This window comes from Zonotrichia albicollis, chromosome 9 (assembly GCF_047830755.1).
Source record: "Zonotrichia albicollis isolate bZonAlb1 chromosome 9, bZonAlb1.hap1, whole genome shotgun sequence".
NCBI lineage: Eukaryota > Metazoa > Chordata > Aves > Passeriformes > Passerellidae > Zonotrichia > Zonotrichia albicollis.
The window spans coordinates 37,761,119-37,783,789 of record NC_133827.1 but is presented as its reverse complement, the minus strand read 5'-3'; the positions used below and the strand labels follow the sequence as shown (position 1 = coordinate 37,783,789).

General features: G+C 47.6%; 1 protein-coding gene across 2 annotated transcripts in view; it reads right to left on the bottom strand.

The window, feature by feature from the left end:
• Positions 1-4,442, bottom strand: part of PLD1 (phospholipase D1) — a 62,414-nt gene extending 57,972 nt beyond the window's left edge. The window contains exon 1 of one of the 2 annotated variants that reach the window (XM_074547440.1): positions 4,252-4,442. The gene's annotated coding sequence lies outside the window, so the exon portion shown is untranslated. The remainder of the gene's footprint in view (positions 1-4,251) is intronic. The other variant, XM_074547441.1, reaches the window with a different exon arrangement.
• Positions 4,443-22,671: the final 18,229 nt, after the last annotated feature.

Genomic DNA, 22,671 nt, shown 5'->3' with positions numbered 1-22,671 from the left:
GTTCACCCTGTGTCGCCAGGGAGCAAAAGGGAAGATTTAAGGGCAAACAAATCACAGAAAACCAAAGAGTATGAACACCACACACAGCCAACACCAGTTTCAGGGCAGACCTGGCACAGATGGGCACACCCTGAGTGCCAGGGTTTATTCCCACCCAGCCCTATGCTCAGACACTTTTACTGGCATCCAAGCAAGCACAGGAGCCCAGTAAGACTATGTCAGGTAATTACCTTGATATTAAAACCCCACATTTTGTTTTGGCAACAAGCCCTGGGCAGGCTCTCATCCTTGCTGACCTGATACCATACTCACTGCAGCTGCAGCAGATCCTCTGGCACTTGCCCCATCCCCTTTCCCTGACCCATTTCCAGCAAGATTGCCCTGACCTGTATCTATTTAGACCTGTGCAAGCCACAAGTGTTTTTAAATAGAAGGTTTGATTCTCTGAGACAAAACTGGCCTCCCTTCTGGGGTGTGTGTCTCCCTCTCTGCCTGGTGCCACCCCAGCTCCTTTGGGACCCAGCTCTCCAGTGTGGGAGCAGCAGCCACCAGACGGCTTCTCCCCCTCTCCCCACACCAGCAGATGGGTGCCTGGGGGCTGGAGCTGTCTGACAGACACAAGCCCCACTCCCACTTTGTTATGTAAACCCCCAGGTTTCGGTGTAGATATGCTTGAAGGATCCAGAAATCACTAAATGCCACCACAGCGTGTGGGCACGGGGAGCGAGGGATGTGCAAAGTGCTCGGGGCAGTGGTGATGGCACACGATGCTCCCACTGCTACTGCAGGGAAACAGAGAAAACTCTGAATTCTAAAGTAAAAAATATATATAAATATAAAATTAATGATCTTCAAAACCACACTTCACTCCTGTTTGTTCCCCCCAGCACAGGAGCCAGGGTAAGGGGGAGTGTCCCTCACAAGGACCATGATGCCACCCGGGTCACCCTGTGTCAGGCAGGTGAGGGATCAACATGGCAAATATTTTGTAAAGAAAACCTGGCAAATGGAGCTTTTTCCATCAGTCCCTCCTCAACTTTCTGCCTTCCAGGGTGTCTGCACACACAGAGCTGGTATGTACATGTATCAGATGATCACAAGTCCATGGAAGTGAGGGACAGGGCAGGTGCACCTGGCTAAATATCAGTTAGAAACTTATTTTTGTATCTAAAACAAACAATAAATTGAATTGACGCTACATATTTATCTCTATCCTGCAGCTCAGCGGAGCTGAATCTGGCCCTGCATAGGTGGGTGCAGAGAAGCCAGGCTGCACACACATCCCACCTCTCAGAGGGCAGAAGAAGCACAGCAAGCAGTACCTAAATATGAACTGGAAAAGCACTTATTTTGGCAAAAAAAAACCAAAAAAACAAAAAAACAAAAAAGGCTGGCCAAGGTTTTGAGAAGGGAAAGAAAAAAAGACAAAGCCACAACTCCTGTCAGGCAAATGATCATGACCAAATCTCAGTCCCTGCAGGAGCTCCCAGGGTACAGGGCATGTGAGAGCAAGTTGAAAACACATCATCAAATAATTGCCAGTCAGACAATAGAAGGAAAAGGCATGTAGAGGTTTGCTCTCACCCTCCTCCTTCCTCACCCTTAGCCAAGACCAGGTGCCGACACTCCAGAAGAAAATCAAATTGCTTTTTCAGCTCTGCTATATACAGATTTAGGTCCACCAGCCAACACTAATTCTCACTAAAGCACTACTATTATTATTATTTATTATTTTAAATAATTTGCTGCAAAATAGCTGTTCCAAAATGAAATTAAGGAACCACCTGTTTGCAGCAAAGGCATCAGAAAGGTGCTGCTCCTCACAGACCATAATGCAAAACTCCAGCAGTTTCAGTCCCTGAGTCTCCCCTTTGATGTATTCACAGGGTACAGACAGAGAGAAGATAAAACAACAAGCCTCTATGAACATTAGCAGCTGATATATTCCTTATTATGCCATTTAAAGGAATAACACTTGTGGTAGTGCCAGCATTTAAGTGCATTCCCCTGAATTTTTTTTCCCTGAAGGTTTGATAAACTGATTTAAATCCATTTTCAGAGAAGGAATAACTGTAAAACCCAGGTTCAGCTGGCTGAAATTTCACTTAATCATGTAAGAGATTTCTCAAATCACTGCTGGAGATAGAACCCACTCCCTTAAAACATTTCTCCTTCACCATAGACACACCTGCAGTCTAAAGAGCACTTCCCAATTTACAGGAATAACAATGTCATAATGGCACAACCCTTTACACTTTATTACTATAAAGAGTCATAAAAATGTCTAGGAGAGCCATGAGATTATAGCCTGCTTTGTGAAAGATTAATTTCACCAGCAACAATCACCTACCTAGTACTTATAATTTCATTCACACACGTGAAACAGCATCTTCAGCAGTTCAAGGAGCATGCAATTCTGATAGCAGCACACTGGGTATCAGCTGTGAGAGCTCAGGAGACACCTGTCAACAACAGCATTTTCTGGGGGGAGTTCAAGCCTCTCAAAATAAGAAGAGCATCATGGCCTCCAGGAAAATTGAAGTTATTGAATCTTTTCTAGGAAGACCAGAGCCTCAACACTAATTTTCAATAAACCTGAAAAGGATGATGTGATATATATCAAGAAAAAAACTAAAAATGCAAATGAGTATGTAAGTGAACCCCTTCAATATTCTTTACTTAGGAAAGTAAAATCTTGGCAAAACCAAATTCAATCACTGTACCTCTCAATAAACTTTAATTCAATCAGCTGAAGCACAGTCCACAGCAATCTCTGTAAATTTTAACAGGTCTTTTCAGAGGGATTCTGACCTTGGCCCTGTCCCATGGGGAGCTCTGACCAAGCCTGAGGGAAGGGCAGATCCAGGGCCCAGAATCCCACCGAGTAAGCCTGGCACCATGATGGGCAATGGGGACACCGTGGGATGTCACCCACGTGCTGCACCCCAGGCCTGGGAGAGGCCAGACACACCTTCCCACTGCAGAAAATCTGATTTTATAGGCCTGGTGCTACCTCATGGCAGAAGGACACGAGGAAGGGCCTCTTTCAGCTGCAGGCAAGGGCAGGTGCACAGGGGGGAACTTTGGGGAGAACTCTGCAGCAACCCCCTGAGCCAGGATCAGGGATCCCAGCATCGCTGGGGAGTGCTCAGCATCACAGGGGAGCAGTGACCCTGAGGAAGGGGAACCCACAGACTCAAACTCAGAACTTTCCATCTTCTGGATAAGCTGGGCAGGATTTGGCCATGAGACCCAAGTCACAGGGCTAACACTCCTGTGAGCATCATGAGGGGGTTGGAAATTAAGTTCCCTGGTTACCTGCGAGCCTCTGGCATGAGCTCACGCTTCTCAAATGGTAGAGACAGCACGGGAGGGAAAACACGAATTCTTGAGCGATTAAAGACACTCGAAAGAGAGCTCCCACCCCTCGCAGCTCGAAACACAATACCGTAGGCAAACAGGGAGCTTTTGTCCCAGCAGCCACACCGGCCTCGCCGTGACATCCACACTTAGCACCTTCCACCAGTGCCAAAGCAGCAGAGCTTCATCCCCCCAGTCCAACTGCGGGTGCCTGTCCCCAGACAGTCTCACTGGAGCGGCACCGTGCAGATTTACTGAAAGGAGGGATGCGGGGAGCACCAGACCCGGGCACACAATGGGCATTGTCCTTCTGTGTGCAGAGAGCCTGCTCAGCCCGGGGACCGCTTCCAAAGCCAACGGAGCTGCACTGACTTGAACCACGGTCCAGCTCGGACCAGAGGCACCTTGGGGCTGAAGATTTCTAGAGAGCATCACGCCAAAGAAAGAAAACCAGCAACAGGCAGAAAAGGCTTTCACTGCAAGAAACCCACCCAGCAGCTAGGCAGAACGGGTTGTGTCAGCACCTTTAGTAACTCAGGGCTTTCCCATGACCCAAGAACCGCGGGTGCGGAAGGGACGTGGCAGGGTCACGGCTCCACCAGTGCCGGGGACACTGGAGTTCACCACATCGCAGAGCTTCCCAAATCCGCGGTCCTGCCCTGACACAGCGCAGACCGCAGCGACCCAAACCCACCCATTTCACTGCACAAAAAACGCGTAAACCATCCCGAGTGCGTCCGACAGACAACAAACACCTTCCCGCAACAAACTCTGCCCAGCAAAGAGCCCGGGCAAAGCATTCACTTGAAAACAGACGCTGAAATCACCGCAGTGCCTCGGACCGGGCGCCCGCTCCGGGGCAGCCCCGCGGCCGCGCCCGCCCGCACCCACCTCCGGCCCCCGCGGCCGCGGGTGCCCCATGGTGCCGTCAGAACCAGCCGGGTGCCGTCAGAGCCTGCCGGGTGCCGTCCCTCTCGCGGGGCACCAGCAGCCAGAGAAGCCGCCCCGAAGAGCCCAAGGAACCTCCTCACATCGGCCCCGCCCGCTGGGCTCCTGGGCGCGCTGCCCAGGCCCGGCCCCCGGGCCCGCCCCGCGCCCCGCGCCCGCCTCCTCTGAGGGCACCGCGGCCCTCCCGGACCGGGACACGGCCCAGAGGGAGGGACGGGCACTCCCGCTCCGCCCCGACTGGGTGTGAAGAGCCCAGGGAGGCGCCGAGTGAGCTAAAGGGAGTAACTCGTTTATTTCATCCCAACTTTGCCGCGTGTGGAGGGGATGCGAGGTTACTGCGCGTTCCGAGTGCCGCTTCCACAGGGAGCGCGGTTCTCCCCTTCGTGGCCGGACACTCCAGGAGGGAAAAGCCAAGGTTCCCCACCGTCACCGAGAAACTGCGTTTGGCCAGGGAAACAGATTGAAAAAGCCTGTACAAATTAACAATTATTAATTGCACATGCGATTTTTAATTTTTTTTTTAGTGTAAGACAGCCCAGTAATTACAGTCCGGTGGTGTTTGGATCCGAGCTGTCCTCCCCTACACACGCTGCATTTACCGTGTTACTTCCATTATGCCATTTTTAATATGCAAGGAGCAGCTTTTAGCGAGAGAGAAAATTTTTGCGCTCGCAGAAGCATTGAACTGACATGCGGATAAGCGAAATTCCCAGCAGGTTCCAGCTCTAAGCCAGCCCTGAGTGCTGGTGAAACGCCCAAAATCTGTCTGCAGCACTGCAGCTCTCACTGCTGTGGCTGCACAGAGAGATCTTGGTGATTTCTTTCAGCAAACTCAGTGATCCCACTTCTACATCTACAGCAAGACTTCAGCATGGTTATTAGGAGATTTTTCTTCCGTAAATTGTTCTAATTTTTATTTCTTTAAATCACGAAGAACTGAATGACAGTTCTTAAATGTGGATGAGATAAATAACCCAACTTTGAGGACTGCTGGCTCAGAAGCAGCCTCTGTCTCCTACTCTGGCAGAATAATATTGAGGCATCACATTCTCCACCAGAGCAGCCCCTGCCTTGTTTATGGGCACACCTGTAACACAGTGGCTCAGCTCGTTTACTCTGGGTTTACTGTGACTTGGCTTACCAACACCTTAACACAACAGAGTGAGTGATGTGCTTCACGCCTAAAATCAAACTTAGAAATCTAAGGTGGGTTCCCAATGGTATTGCAACACAGCTTCCTTCAGCTCATGGGGCTGGGCTCACACACTGCCCCATTGGGCATCTGTGCAGAGCTGTGAGTCTGGGTGGCTCAGCAGTGCTGGCTGCACTGAGCAAGGAAAAAGGACAAACATTTGTGGCACTCAGTGTCAGGAGAGAACAAAGCAAGAGAGGAGGATGGTGTGGAACACTTCAAGGCAATGGGAAACATTCGAAGTTGCCCTATATCACTGCCATTTCCACCCCCAAGAGAGGGCAGAGCCATGTTCCAGACAAGCACATAATCCCACACTGCAGAGAGGTTTCATGCTAAATGTATGGAATAGGAGTGAGTGGAGATACAGCACGGGGAGCATCCCTCAGGGCACCCACCTGCCCAGGATGCCCAATCTCTGCCATCTCTCTGGACACACCTCTGTAAACCCCCAGCTCCCTGGGTTAGGAGTCCAGCAGGCTGCAGGGACCTCTGCCCCCTCCCATCTCTGCACACCTCTCCATGTGCGTTGATGCAGAGCAGAGACATAGCAAACACAGAGAAACACAACTTTCTCTGCAGACAAACCCCTCCCCTCCTGCCCAGAGTTAATTTCAGTGCTCATCCCCTATGTGACTGGCTGATTTCTGGCAAATCTTTCCAAATCCATAAACCTTAGCTCACTTAATGTGTATTTAATCTCCCTGCTATAGGTTTATGTTGGCAGTGAGCAGGGCTAGACCAGAAGCAGAAGAGAGCAGCCAGTGTAGGTGAGCATTTTGGCCTCTGCTTTGCACAATTCCCCCCTCTGCAGCACCACAACAGAGCAGAAGCACCACTGTCTGTGCCCATGTCCTATTAGTGGTTTTCTACACTTCCCAGAACCTTCCCTGTCCCAGAGGCAATTCATTAAATGGATACTTGGCACATACCCTCAAAAATATCTTGAGCTCTGAGAGGCACAGTATTATCTGTCAGGAGTTTCTTTGGTTCTCTCCCACCTGCTTTTCATTCTTCAGGAACTTCCACACATCCCTCAGAGGATGCCTGGTGTCGTCACAGGGGTGTGAAGTGTTCTTATTTAAGATGAGGCTGACAGTCAGGGATTGAGGCTGCTGCAGTCTGTAAAACCAAGGTGCTCATATTAGCAATCTTTTATTATTATTATTATTATTTCCTTGTACTTCATATTTTTTCCTTCTCTCTAAAAATTTTCACTTCCATGCCCAATGAGGTGGCCAAAAGTGTAAGAGACACCTGCAGAAGGGCTGTTGGTGAACTAAAAGCTTTTGCTGCTGCACACCAAACCCAATACACCAGCTGAAAGATAATGCAGGAAAAGTAACAAGCATTCTTTTAAAATAAGGACATTGTCTTCAATCTCGGTCACCACTTGACGTCACAAGACAGGGAGAAGGGGAAGGAGCAGAGGGCTGCAGGACATTAGAGAAATGCCAAACAAGATAAGGCTTTAAGGGGGAAAGATAAATGCCAAACTAAGAGCAGGCTGCAGTGAACATGTGACAGAACAAAGAAGCATCACCTTCTCCAAACCTCTCAAACCATTTTTTCACAACCTGAAAAACTCTTTCCCCTTCCTCTGTGGCAAAAGGCAGTTTTGCCAATGGGTTGGAGTGCAGGAAGAATCTCAGCAGAGCCACATCAGGAATCTGACATTTGAACACAGGTGTCACCCAAACAGAGGGTTTTACCCATAGAGATTTTTATCATCCATTTGCTTTTTCCATTGTTAAATGAGCCCAGCTACAGCAGCACAAACCCCAGCCCTGTGCTATTCACAATGTCACCAATAATGGGCTATTCCCCAGCCCTGTGCTCTTGACACTGTTCACAGCAACCCACACATCAAAGATGGGAAAATGAAAAACCAACCATCAAATGCCAGGGTGGAGCCTGGAGTGCCTTTCATACCTGCAGGCATTGAAAAGTCCTTTTTCCTCCTTATGGTTCCCCTTTAGCCATGCAGGGACTTCCTGACACCAAGTGTGGGTCATGTCGGTGCCTCTGCAAAACCACAGGAACCAGAGGGAAACCAGGGGAAAAAATAAGGAGTTGTTTTTCCTCCAGCTGGGTCATATTTGGGAAGGAGTCTGCAGAGCCCCAGGGGAGGGAGGAATCAGCTGTATCACCCTTGGTGAGATGAGGGTTTACTTTGGCTGTGTGTAAAGCCAGGCTCCAGCCTGGGACACCACCGTGCCTCCTGCTCCTGCACCCTGTCCCCAACCTCTGCTGAGGATGTCCTGAATACAGAGCAAAGGTTTTTGTGCCCCACAGCACGCTGACTCTGAAGCTCCTTAAGACAAAAAAAAAAAAAAATTTTTTTGTCCCATAAGACCAGTATTCCAAAAGGAAAAGGCAGGGTTGCTCGTAGAAATCACATTGTCAAGTACTTTTTTCCTCCTCTTCCCTTCAAGGACCACTATTGTCCTCCTAACTCTGAGGGAACAGACAGGGGAGGAAGTTTTGTTTAAAGGCACTTCAGCATCAAGTGCCTGACTGGGTCACGGTGCCTCCTGGGAGTTGTAGTCTTGTCTTCTCCCATAAAAATTACTTTTTCTGGCAAAATTCCCCAGCAGTGTAATACCTCCCATGACACAGCAGCAACCTCCCTGAACAGTCAGGGGACACTGGGACCCCTGGACTTGGGTTGCTACAAGACAACCCCGGGGGCAGCTCAGGATCCAAACCTTATCAGATTTGGCCAGAATATTTCAGTTTTCTTTCACACCCTTCTCTTCTCACAGAATTCCCATGGAAACACAAACAATGCTCTTGCTGTTTGGGTTTAGTTGGGGCTTTTATCCTTCTCTCGGCGAGGGGGGAGGGTGTGGATCAAAGTGGTAAATTAAAAACTTAACTCTAAAAAAAAATTTAAAAAAGGAGAAGAAGAAAAAATATATTGAATAATACATGAGATACCACTTCTAGCTTGATTTTCCCTGCAGCAGCGCATCTCCCCTCTGTATCACCCCTTCAGAGCCTCAGGGGACAGGAATGCGCCTCAGAACTAAAATAATACGTATTTCTGGTATCACAAACTTGCTTTTGGGCAGGAAATGCCAGAATCCAAGCTGTCCCGCCCTTTTCCTCGCTGGTGCATCGTTCCGCAGATACCTGGATGCCACCGTGTGGCAGCTGCCCCGAGCAGCGGTGCAGGGACAGGGACAGGGCTGCGGGGAAAGGCAAGGCTTTAAGGGAGAAAAAGAAGGAGGAAAATAATATAAAAGTAAAAGGAGGGTTGGGTTTTTTGCAGCAATTCACAAAACTTCATGGAATGCCAAGCACGTCAGTAGATGAAGCACAGGATCTGGAGGAAGGAGAGAGTGCAAACCAGCTCCGTATGGTGTGAGCTCAGACACACTCTCTCTTTCTATTTAAAGCCCAGCAGGAACGTGAATGCCAGGTTTGAGTGAGCTCGACAAGTCCTTCTGAAAACAATTTACGTGGTCCTCACTACCACGGGGTCTGGTTATCTGACAGCTTCTAATGCCTTGCCATCCCCACACAGCAGGATACAGCCCACCTTTTCCTGCTGGAGGACAGAACTCAGAATCTGGAAAGGTATTTAATTAATGACAGAGACCGGTGGGACTTCCCTGGGGTCCAAATCAACTTTGGGATGAGGACATGGGCTGCAGAGTTTAGTGCTGCTGCCTGCCCTCCCCTCCCTTTTCCCTCCACGTGGGAAACAATGCTGGGTGGAACCCTGAAGAGGAGGATTGTGATACCAACAAGGATTGTGCTGTGTCCCCAGGCACATCCTGCAGGCCAAACCATCCTGGCAAGGCCTGAACATCCTTCCTCCTCTACCAGCACCCTAAAACTGTCCCCTGCCAGGAGGCAGTGAGAAGAAAGCAATACACGGGTCAGGGTTTGGGTATGCCTCATTCTTCCACTCTCTGTCTCTGGGAATGCTTTATTCTCCCATTGAGTACCTCTGGGTTATGCCTCAGTTTCCCCTCCTCTACCTGAACAACACTGCTTCTCATTTATTCCAAGGTGCAGTGCACTGAATGGAGAATTACATGTTTTATCATTTGTCCATAACAGGTTGTCAAGTTGCTGTGTTATTATTAGCAACAGGAAAGGAACTGAGTAAATTATTCTTAAAGTATGTAATGAGCACTTGAGTAAGCGTTAAGTAATGAGCGTTTCTTTAGCAGGAATCCGAGCGAGACATGCTCCACCCATTTTGTTAACAGACAAAGGCTTATATAAGCTGGATGTTACATAAAACTCTAAAATAGGGAGCAGGAGCTCTCCCCCACCTTTGGGTGACAGCTTTGCTGCAGCCCACAGATACCTGAACTGACCCTGAACCAGCTCTGAGCTAGGAAGGAGCTGATGGCCAGGCCTGGAGCTGGCAGGAGGCAGGGTCAGGGACAGAGGTGTCCTGTGTGTGCTGCCACCAGCCCAGCTTGGGTGGCAAGTCTGGATCTGCCCTCACACAGCCCCTACAGTAACGCACTCCAAGCAGATTTATCATCCCTGTGATCATCCAAGAACATGCCTCTGTTCTGGAGAACGTGCCTCTGTTCTCGTGTGGCAGGGCAGGGTAAACACCACCCAACCCAGGGTGTCATGCCCAGGGAATTATAACTGGTGCTTGGAAAGGAGCATACAAGCAGGACATGGTCATGGGGAAGCCTCTCTGCAGCTCTTCCTGACTCCAGGGATCTACAGGAAAGGGGTTTTCCAAGACACAAGTTCTGTTTTGTAGTTTTCCAGCTCCTGGCAGCTGATTCTTTCAATAAATTGACAGGTCAGTTCTTAAATTCTCATGAACTTTCTACTTCTGCCACATCATATGACAAAACCCACCGCAATTTACCATACTTCATCTGAAGAGAAAAGGGGATCTACATCTTGCAACATCAATTACTAGAGCTAAAAAAAGCAGGCTTGTAGGGGGTGCAGCCTCTTCATCACATCTTGTGTGCCTGGAAGCCTGTCTGTCTTGAGAAAAAATCATCTGTGTCCAAAAAGAAATACTTTTCCTCCTTAGACATCTCGCATCACACCTTAAAATGCACAATGCCAACACTCAGACAAGCAGATTCAGCTGACAGAAGTGGTTGCTTCCTAGACACAAGGTCAAAAAAAATCTGAGAGAAGATAATTTGCAATTCTCTTCATAGCCCAGACACCAAATCCTCCAAATACAGGTATCAAGTGCAGTTGCATGAGAAGTCAGGGACACTTGTCTGGTTGGGGGGAAGAAAAGGGGACAGAAAGATCTTCAGGCACAGGAGTTTGGGGCAGGCAGAGGAAAATGTGTCAGGAGCTGCTCTCTGGACTACAAGGGAGCCATTCATGGCTGCAATCAGTTTGCTGTGCCGTGCTTGCAGGAACATGCCAAGGCTGCTCTGTGATTCTGCCCGACTGACTTCGTGTTTGTGATTGCCCGACCTTTGCTCTAAATAAATCCCCCACACAGAGGGAATTTTGATGCAAGTCCCCTGCATCCGTAGCATCCTCCCTGGGCTGCAACCCACTGGCTTCCTGGGGCTTTGTTTTAAAGGAGAGACAGACAGAAGGCAGGCAGGAGGGGAAAATGAAGAAATTAAATGCAAGCTGTCTGGCCCACACAATTAAAAAAAAAAAAAAGAAAGAAAAAGAAATCAGAATAGCTTGGTTTTGTTTTTTGTCATGTTATTTATCTTACTTCAGAATTAAATCCAGATGATATAGATAAGACAGGGGTGACCCCTAGTGCCCTCTCCAGCTGCAGCTTCCACTGTTATTCCCTGTATTGATATTAGAGCATAAACAGAGAGAAGAAGCAGCACCTTTCAGATTTGTTCTTCATTCACAAAGCCTCTCTCTCTCTTCCCTTTCAGAAACAAGATCTCATTTCCTCTCACTACTGAAACTCTATCACTTCAAGGCATTCAGTGCAACATCCCTTTGTCACTGTTGTCTGGGAACAAAATTAAACACATTTACTTGTGTAAGAACTTATTATATTCCATTGACTATTTATCATAGGACATTTATATTTATCACCTTACATAAAAGAAAGAAGAGCCTATTTTGCTAACTCCAGGCTTGTCAATAGCTAAGGAACAGCCATTCAAACTCCTGAGAAGAGACCTTTGTCTTACAAAAAGTGTATTTTGCAGCACCAAGGCGCTGAAAGGAGCGAGTCTTTCCTGTGACAGCCATCAGTATGCACCACTTTTTTTTGTGTCTTTCAGCAATGTCAAAACTCTCTGTTCTTGTGAATCAGCCTGCACCAGACATACCCTGCCCACTGTGCTGGGTGATGCTCATCATGGGCTTTTCCTTGTGTTACTGCAAGGGAACAGCTCCTCTTTCACAAAATCCTTGAGACACCCCCTCACGGATTACTTTGGGATGCAGGATTTTTCTTGAGGAAAAAAATTATCTTAGGCACAAGGCTGAAAGATTTTTAGCTTCCTGTAATGTGAGCACTTTGGGCACTTCCTGCCCTGCTGAGATCGGGGCTGTGCCCACCAGCAGTGTGGGTGCTACCACATCAGCTGACATCTCAGAATTTCCCATGTTTCATGGGATATCATGAGGCAAAGAAGCTGCCTGCTAACTGTGCCCACAGAGACCTTTCTATCCTCAAAAGTGCAGCATCACGGCCTGCCACAGACTCATCTGATGCCTCCTCAGCTCTGGGGTTTTTTTGCCTTTCAGGACTGGCAGCCAGCACTGCAGCACCAGGGCTCCTCTGCAGAGCCCAGATCCCCAGAGCTGGTACCCTCACGGCTCAAGCCCCAGGAATGCTCCAACACTTCCCAAAAGCAATTCCCCAGCTCATCTTTGGGGAATCCTCGGGAGCCACAGGACATGGCATATTGCTGTCACCCCCATCACCATTCAGCTGGCACCTCCTTCCCCTTTTGCCACCCGCCAGCCCATTTCTTCACCAGAAACTATTTCCAGGTTTCAGCCAGTCCTTCCTCCTCAACAAGTTTTTCCTTTCACACAGCCTCTCTGGCCATTCATCCCCTGAGTTCATTCTTCAGCCTCCAGGCTTCCTGCTGCCCCCATCACCTCCTCAGGCAGACAACCACCACCACCCCCCTTCCCAAACCACCCTTTTCTGGCATTTACACCCATGACTCAGCCTAACTGAGGCTACATCAGCCACAGGTGAGGCTGCTTGATGCCTCTGTAACAAATATTTTACTCTTTGTAGGGCTGGGCTGGCTGAAATTAATCAGCTGCATTTTTTCCTGTTTTAGTAAAAGTTCATAATCTGGTCTGGTCATAGAACAATAGAATGGTTTGGGTTGGAAGGGACCATAAAGAAAATCCAGTTCCAACCCCTGCCATGGGCAGGGACAAATTCCACTATCCCAGGTTGCTCCAGCCCCATCCTACCTGGCCTTGCACACTTCCATGGATAGGGCAGCCTCAGCTTCCCTGGGCACCCTGTGCCAGGTTCTCCCCACCCTCACAAGGGACATATTTTTTTCCCTAATAACCAATCTGAACATGCCCTCTGTCAGTTTGAATCTAATCTCCTTTGTCCTGTGACTCCATGCCCTTGTCCACCATCCTCTCCATCTCTCTTGGAGCCCCTTTAGGCACTGGACAGGGCTCCAAGTTCTCACTGGAGCCTTCTCCTCTCCAGGCAGAGCACCCCAACTGTTTCAGCCTGGCTCCAGAGCAGAGGTGCTCCAGCCCCCTGAATATCAAGGATATAATACTGCTCTACTTATTTGCCTGTTCTCTGAATAATTTTCCCCTGATTTCATATCTCTATGTTCCCATGTGCCCTTGTTTACATTAAAAGCAACAGTTTCTGAATTGAAGTTCCTCCTAATGTTTTATTTTTAAATCAGGTTTCAAGGGTGGGGGGTAGGAATTGTGCTAGTCATTGCATAATTTTGGTTTTATCTGGTGTAAATTTCCCTTGCTTCTGAGATATCCCATGCTTCCCAACATGACACCAACTCTGCATTGCTCACATGTCTCTGGATCCAGCACTGCTCCAACCGTCCCCCTTTATTCCTTTCCCCTCTGTTTTAGTTAAAAATATGCAAATATATCATCCTCAGAGCTACTGTTTGCTTCTTTCACAATATTCCATGTTCTTTCTCCTGTGAATTTATTTTCCTTATTTGCTTTAGTAAATACCTTTTTTACTCTTCATTGCTGCTCTGACTGTATATGATCCCATTCAGAGAAGGCACGACAAAATCTCTTTCTGTAACGCACATATGTTTCCATAGCTGCATTTTTTCCTATATTGTTTTTTTTGCTTAGTGTCAGCCCTGTGTATTCCAGTTATGCTCTGCACCTAAAACAATCTGTCAGCTTACATGTGCCTATAAGCAGTGGGAGTATTAGTTTTGAATATTTTCATTTAAACTCTAGCTTTGTTCCCTCACATTGTTAAAATGCTCAGAATTAGCTCATCACTTAAATATTTAATTATCACAGGAATGAGTTTATTTTCATGCTTTTGCAGTATTCCACTTTCCATGTTCCTCACATCCTTGTTCATACTGTTGGAAAGTTACTCTTGTGAAATGAAAATGCTTTCTTGGATGTCACCTGCATGTCAGAATCTGAACCAGGCTATGTTGAATTTGACACAAATCCAAACACTGAACCAGTCCTTCATCAGGTAAAGTAAAATCATCATCATTAAAAATGCTTTCATTAAAGACAGGAGGTTTTTTTCCTTCCAAAGGCTACACTGGTTCAAGGAAACCATAAATCCTGTGGTTTACCTAACACTGCAGGTCAGACTAGATGATCAGAAGAGTTTATACTGATATTCATGCTGAAAAATTTACAAATATCCGGACAAACTGCAACAGCATCTGGTAAAGAGATGGTCAAACAAGATAAGGGAGTTGCTGCTTCTGCTCTTAAATGCTCAAAATTCTCCTACAGTCCTGCTGAGACAGCCACTTCTCACGCACAGGTCAATAATGCAGCTGCTTTCACTTGTTTTCTTTTGTATCTGAACTGTCTTATAACTTTCAAAATCCCCGTGTTCAAAATTTTGTTAGAAAACTGCACTCGATCCTGCTGGTGATGGAAAAACAGTTTTATCAATGATTATTGCTGCTTTATTGTCCTCCCAACTTGTGACTCCTGTAAATCCAAAGTTGGCTCTCTCAGAGGAGTTCGGGGAGGCAGAGGCATCTCCCAGCCCTTGCTCCTTCACACACTCAGCAGTGAGCGTTTCTGCTGAATTCCTCGTGCTGGGACCATGGGTTTTAGCAGCCAGGACAGCTCTGTCCCTCCAGCCACCCCCCTGACCCCCACAAGGCTGCACACACTGTCTACAGGGAGCCCAGGGGCAGGGAGGCCACAGGAAAGAGGATTTTTATGTGGTGGCCCATTGGATGGATTGCAATAGGAAAAAAAATGGGTTTGAGTGAGTCATGAGACTTCTAACACATCATAAGCTGGAAAAACCCACTGGACACACCATGGCACCACACCACACAGGGAAAGGGAACATGGGATGGAGCAGATCCCAGCCCCCAACACAAGGCCCATGAAGAAAGGTTTTATTTTTCCTGCTAAAAATCCATCAGGAAGCATAAAGCTAGTCTCAAAAAAGTAATTTTCCTATTTGCCAAGCACACATGCAAAAAAGGCAATCAGAAACATTGAGCACTGCCTTTCCAGAGCTTAGACCAAGCTCAAAGCTGCCATCAGTCCCTGTTCATTGCACTCTGCTCCCACTTTGCTCAGGCCCTCCACTAAAAACAGTAGCATAATTCTCTATTCCTCTCTCTTTCCCCCAGCTTCCAGTTGTTTTGCACAGTTCAAATAAAACATATAAAACCAGGCTTTGCCATGGGGTGAAAACTGAAAAAGGAAGAACAAGCGAAAAATAAAATCCACAAAACAATGAAAGAAAGACAGAACCTGACAAACAAAGCCCCAGCAGAGTCCAGTCATTCATTTTTCATTCTCTCTTGTTTGTACTCACCAGCACAGGGCTGCACAGCCCTCACAATACACCTCAGCTGGAGATATTTTCTCATCCTCCTCTAACTCCATCCATAAATCTGGGAAGAGCAGAGCATTCCCAATCTCAGCATGCTCAACAGATTAAAACACCCGAGTGTACAGCACAGGATGAGCTGCCTTCACGTGGAACCTTTCTGAAGGCAATAACTGGACACAGGTGGGGCTGGGATCAGCATGTGGAGTAATTAAGAAGGGTAAATACCGATATGAGTGAAACACCCATTTGCACAGCTAACCCATCAGGTCCTCTTTAAGCAGAGAAAAAAGTTAAAGAAAAAACATTGACAATTTTTCATTTCACCCAGTTTTTGCACCCCTTTAGCTGCCAATTGGTGTTCCACTGTAGATTTCTGACAACTATGAACAAAAACATGAACAACAGTAACAAATTGAGCAGCCCGTGGCACACAGCCTCAGAGGTGTTAATCTTTATTAAACCTTCAAAAGAAAGTGGCCCTGAAGTGCCAGATTCCTGTTTTACCCTCTGCCACACTTACTGAGGGAACATGAACCTGACCCAGAACCGGTTCTTCAGCAATTTAATTGTAAGGATCACAAACAGCAGCACACCCAGAACTGGGACACTTAACTTTTACTTTATTTTTTTAACAGTCTTTGGTTTTTAACTTTCTATCAGTCCCTAATGCATACCTGGACACACCGTTATTTCAGAGAGGCCAGAGGAAGGTCACTGCTGGAATTTTCTGGCTCTCCTGCATGTAGGTAGATGCCATGAATTTGAGGGGTTTGGCTGGCATTTGCTCCACATCCCTCGGTTTCCAGCTGAGGACACGGGAGGTTTCTGTGCTCATAAAGGGGTTGGCATTTATTTGAGGGTCACACTCAAATAAATGAGTCAAGTCACATTCCTGGCATCTCTCCAGGCAGGTCCTTATGCAAATGACCAACATTTACTTGAAATTTGCATTAATGTGTAACTGAAAAGCTGCTTCCAAGGATGCCAGATGTTTCCAAATGTTTGGCTTCTCCCCATAACCAAACATCTCCAGGCTGACTGAGGGGAGCAGGGGCTGCTGCTGGGTGTGATTCACAGCTGCATGTCAGTGTTGGTATTGACTCAATAACCCAAGGGTTGCTGTGAGCAAACTGCCCATCCCAGATCCAAACACCCTTATCTCCTGGCAGTGCTGGTCCTCCCCCATTTAAAGCAAAACTACGCTTTGGAGCCAGGCATGAAATCAAGCCAACGAGGCAGAGGACAACTTCCCAGCACTTTCTCCTGCTGTCTGTGGGATTCCCAAAACCAACCATGTCATCAAGGAGGCAGCCCCAGCAAACTGCTCCTAGCAGCCAGCACTTACCTGGATCTGAGCTGAATTTCCTGCGAAGCCTCCAGGAATGATGCGAATGCTCTGCTTGAGCATTAATGCACGGGAAACCTGAGATGCCAGCTGTGCACACAGCTGTCTCTGGAGCCCTCCAGAGAGGACCTGTGAGGCAGCAGCTCTGCTCTGGGCCACAGATGGCCCCGGGTGGGTGAAGTGGGGAGATAAGCGGGCGAGGACACGGCGGTGCAGCGCGGGATCGCCCGGCACAGCTCCAGCTCCGAGGCGCTTCCTCCTTCCAACGTCACCGCTGCTACACGGAAGGACCAACAGCAAGTGCTTCATGGCCCTTCTTCTTCTTCTTTTAGAATAAGTAGTCCAATTCTTATTGTTTTAAATGTGGGAAGAAGTTACTTTTTAACTCAGAGAAAAAAAATTGTATAATATTCCTGCATCTAAGCTTGCTAAATGGAAAAGAAAAATCTCCTGCAGTGCTCAGAAAACCAGGCAAGGCGGGGACCCTGGCCAGCCATTCTTCATCATTTGTGGCATATCTGTGCTGTTAGGACTCTCACACTGCTTTAAAAGTGGGTGAACAGAGCAGGCAAGTGAGGGACTGCACAGTGAAGGCTGAGGAAAAGGTGCTTCAGGACTGTAAGTGCTGGCTCAGAGCACCCAGTACAGTGTGCTCCTGTGGTATGAAACCACTGGGGTGTTTCAAATTTGCTAAAATATCTTGGCAGATGGCTCTGCTTCTCTTCTGCTGTCTCTGGTGCCTATCTGGTCCCAGGGGAGCCAGGTGCTCACAGCACCTTCTCCCATGGGACAGCCAGTGCCAGGCTCTTCCTAGGAACAAACTCAGGAGGGAGCACACTCCACAATCACTGAGCACGACAGTTGTGGCATATTTAGGTGTCCAAATACTGATTTTTGTGCAAACAGGTGGCAAGTGGGGATATGTCTTATAAACTCTTCAGAATTGCTTCAATCTGAGTATTGGGAAGGTTGTCTCATCTTTATTCTGAATGGCTTTTCTTTTCCATTTCCTTTTTTTTTTTGATGGGCTGAACTCACAGAGCTCTCCTTAAGCTCCAGTAAGGATGAAAAGGGATGCTGAGATCCCCTGGGACAGATCTAAATGAAAACCACCTGGAAACAGAATAGTGGAGGAATAAAAGGGCGAGGGTTAGGTTTATTGTATTCAGGCTGGTATTTGTATCAATGATAATATACAGTGACTGTTTGAAGGTCAGTATTTGTTTCAGCAAACTTGCTATCAGTGAGCAGCTGAGTCATCCTGCCTTGTGCAGGGGGAGAAATGTCCTTGTGAAACACCATGGCTGATTATTTCATGTTTTCACCCCAAATCCTGCTGCATTTTTAAAGCACTGAACACATGATGCTGCTCTTTACCCAGCCCCTCTGGCTTGCTGAAAACTCATCCTGGCCTTTCTGCTCTGCAAACACCAGCCTGGGACCTTTTAACCTGCCAGAGACACACTCTGCTGATTTTTGGGAGGCTCCTTGTGACTCCAAAGTTAGGAGCTTGCAATCTTTAGAAGGATGTTGTAAAAGGAACACCTTTGCCTTCTGATTGCAAAAGACCCAGGGATTCTTTCAGGAGATTACAGCCCCTCATTCAACCAGGGTTGTTTAGGGTCACAATTAATGACTTAGCTGATGGAGACAGCACTCTCACAATGATAGCCTGGGCAAAGGCTGGTTTTAATTAGGAACACTCAGAGTTGTTAAGCGACCAAGTACAGTTCTGAGTCACATCACAAGGAACAGCACTGAGATTGCTTAGGGCCATGGAGTTCAGTCCTTCCTTTAAAACGTTTTCCTAAGACTGTTGCCCTGGGAGGAAGAAGCCACTGGGGTGTTTGGCATCACCGTTGCAGAGGAACCACAAACGTGTCTGATCAGAGGCTACAAGGCAGGATTTTGTGGTCTCTTAAGAGCAGACATGCTGAAATATTACTTCAGTGGAGACACACAGCTGAGGAGGGCATTTCCAACGTTCTCAGGCAGTCCCAAAAACACTTAAATTAACACCAGCCAGCCCTTTAATCACCACTTTTGCTTGGGGTGTTGTAGTTCTATGAAAGTGGAAGCAGTGCCCTAGGGCATTGACCTTAGATGCTCTCCCTGAACTGCACAGAGCTGTGTCAGGGTAGGAGCTGTGCTGAGAAGGATGCTTTGCCCCCTCCTACATTCCCCTCCTGCTCCCAGTTTGCTGCAGGAAGGCTCATCCCTTCCTTACCCATGGGAGGAGGAAGCCTTGCAAAAGATGCAACAGACCCAGCAAGCCTTGGCCCCTGGTTTGGGGAAAGATAAATTGTCTTCTGGGAATTGTAGTCCCAGGAAACACAAATTTGCAGCCTTCCTGGGAAGGTGAGCCAGGAAAGCTGGCAGCCTGCAGCTGTTTCCATAGCCCCAGTGCAAGGGAAAATGTGTTGAAATTGAGGGAAATTTTTACAGGCAACTCTGCTTGGAAATTAGCAGAAATTTCCTCTAGCAGGAAAACTTGAACATGTTTAGGAGAATTAGGTACCAAGAAAGAAACTCTTTCTGCCCTGATGAGGATTGGAAAAGGGTGGTATTTCTTGGAGTCTCTAGTCATAGGGAAACTTGCCTTGGGGTTCCATGGGAGGTCTGAAGGCTGCTTGAGCAGAAAGCATTGGCTGGCCAGAGAGCCAGGCACAGCTCTCAGTTTCATGCCTTATGGCTTAACAGGCATGAAAATATTCTGCCAGGGTTGAAGAAAGTTTGCAAAATGGAGATGGAGACTTTGGACCCCAACCTGCACCAGCCTGGCAGAGGAGATCTCCTCATCCTGCTGCTTTTGCCTGGGCATGAGGTGCAGAGCATGAATATGCATACAGCTGGAAGAAGAAGCCCTTGGTAGGAACGAAGAATTACTGACAGAAAGTGCACAGCGGTTGTTTGTGGTTTCCAGCAGACACCGCAGTGTTTGCAGGCTAAAAGAGGCAGAGGAAGTGTTTCTATGGACAGAGAAACAAGAGCTGAACCCAGCACGGCTGTCAGGCTGGTAAATCAGAGAGACAACACTGCTCTTGCCCACAGCTCCAAATGCTGTTATAGGGAAAGTCATTTATATTCTTATTCTAGAAAAGGCTATTACGTCCTTGTTTGTGAGAAGAAATGCTGTCCTCTGGCTATGCAAAATTCTGCACAGCACGTTCTGTGGAAAGCCTAAATGCATTATCCAAAAGTCCTGGAGCCCACAGGGACATCCACCACCTTCCATCCCTCTTGCACAGCTACAGCCCTGCCCTCTGTCCCCTTCCCTTGGGGCTGTCCTGGCCTTGGCCTGGTGCCCCACATGTCCCAGGGGCCCAGGCTGTTGCTAGAAAGTGATATTCTGTACAAACAGCTCAGCTGGGGAGGGCTTGGTTTCAATACTGACCTTGGCTCAGTGTGGCTGCTGCAGCACATCCTCTGAGCTGGGTTAGAGGGCTTGGGTGAAAAACTGCCATTACTTATCCTGTTCTGGTGGTTTGGGGTGCAGCATCAATGGCAGTGCTGCTCTCACCAGCTGAACACTAAATAACTGGAAATAATAACCAGTGAAGACATTTATGAGCTGAGTGAGGCCCTAGGACAATAAAGGAAGCTTGATGGTAGCTCATTCATTACCATCTGCACATATTGGCAGTAAAGCTGACACCAGCAGTCAGAACCACAGGCCTACAAAGACCTCTTAACATTATTTTCCACTTTTACAAATTTAATTAGCTCCTTCCCCCTCAAGCAGCAAAATACAAAAATATTTTTTCCAGGTAATATAGCCATTTTCTAGGTAAAGAATCTCAGGGAACACTAAAGCAGAAAAAAACCCAATGTTAGAACTGTTATTCTCATTTTCTACATGGACATTCTGGCAATCATTTCTTCTCTGAAAGGAACAGTCTTTTTCTTCAGTGTCCTAACTCATGGGCTTCTAAACCAGAATGCTGATGGATGGAGTCTCAAAAGGTGGAATTTAATCTGATTTCCCACATCTTTCTCTGGCTCTACTAGGCTGCTGCAAGTTTAGATAGGAATAGTCATAATTTCTGTTTCAAGAGTAAGACTCAGTGATCTCTGGTTCTCCTTCCCCACAGCTGGCACTTTCACAGGGCTCTTACAGTTTTGGGAGGGCATATTTTGCATTGTAGGAGAGCACTGAGCAGAACTGTAAGAAAATCTTATCAGAATGAGATAACACCTCAGAGCCCAGCAGCACCTCCCCAGCAGAACTGGGGTGGTTCATTCTCCAGTAATCAGTGCTGGCTTGAGCAGCCTTGTCCAGCTGCTGTTGCCATGAGGGCTTTGGGACAGCTGAAGCCAGCCCCAGGGTGTTCCCAGATAACAAACAGATAGCATGTGCTGATGGAGCCCTCATTCAAGGTCTGGGTTTAGCCAGCAGCTCACGTTGGTATGTGTTGATTCCTGCAGGAAGATAGTTTTTGTGCCACTAAGGCAGATTTTTGTTTCCAGACCAACCTGGTAATGGAGATATTCTTTTTGTTAATTATGCTGTCCAAACAGAATCTTGTGGACCTGATTTTCTGCTATTAGAAAGAGAAAGCTAATCAGACCAGCATACAAATGATAAGATTGAGTAAAGTCTCAGCTATTGTACCAGCAGTTCAGCCTGTCCTTCCCAGAAAGAAAATGATTCACTTATCCCATGGCACCATCCCACCATGCAGTTTGCCTGGGATCCTGGATTTCCTAACACTGTGACGTCTGATCCCAGTTTGTGGTGAATGAAGTGATGTTAACTGACCAATTATTCAGTCTGTCATCTCAGGGGTAGCATTACACCTTCCCTGTGCAATGGTGTAGTATCTTATGCACAAAATGAACCTTAGGCTCAGTAAGCCTTACCAGCCTCACTTCTGAGCCTTACAGAATCCTTACTAGGATTTGGGAAAACCAGGAAGAGGAGAGGGTACCAACCTTTCACCCATAATAAGCTTTCAAAGATGAATATTACTATTACAGCACACTCTGGGGGAGTTTGCTATGACTTCCCCAGCAATACAGGATGCACTTGTGCCATCAGATACCTTTTTGACAGGTAGGGGCCTGGAATCCCTGCTCATCCCTGCTGTCTCCTCACCAGGCTGCATTTGGGAACGAGTCATTGCTGTATTTAAACTGAAAGCATGGCCTTGTCCTGTGAGATCCCTGGGTGCAAGATGGGACAAAGGGGAACAGTTTTAAACCAAAAGAGGAGAGATTTAGACTGTATATTAGAAAAAGGTTCTTTGTGAGGGTGGTGAGGCCCAGGCACAGATTGCCATGGGGAGCTGGGGCTGTCCCATCCATGGAAGTGGCCAGGGACAGGTTGGATGGAGCTTGGAGCAGCCTGGTCTACTTGTGGTTGGAAGGAGATGATCTTTAGGATCCCATTCAACCCAAACCATTCCATGATATCCAGAGTGAGCAGGACTGAGCAATAGGACACCCACGAGCAGCTCATCACAGGCTGCATCACTTCATCCTGGGGACACCCCAGGTTTGCCTTCCAGCAGCACAGGGCTGGGAGAGCACACGGGCACGTTTGCCTTACACAATAAAACAACAACCAAAAGGCTCCAGCTCTGCCTTTCTTCGACAGAAAGGCAGCCAGAGAACTGCCCTCTCCCACGAGCCTGGTGCTCAGCCTATGAGATAATTCAGGCTGGCCTTTTCTTTGCAGCTGTATTGTTTTAGTGCTTGGAACATAGCAGCAGGCTGAGCAATGAGTCATCTGTCACTAGATGGGGTTAAAGTAATTTCCGTTTTCTGTTGCCATGGGGAAATCAACGTCCCAAGATTTGTCCTTTCTCCCACTCAAACACGTGGGAGTAGAAAGCCTGAAACCCAGCAGGACTA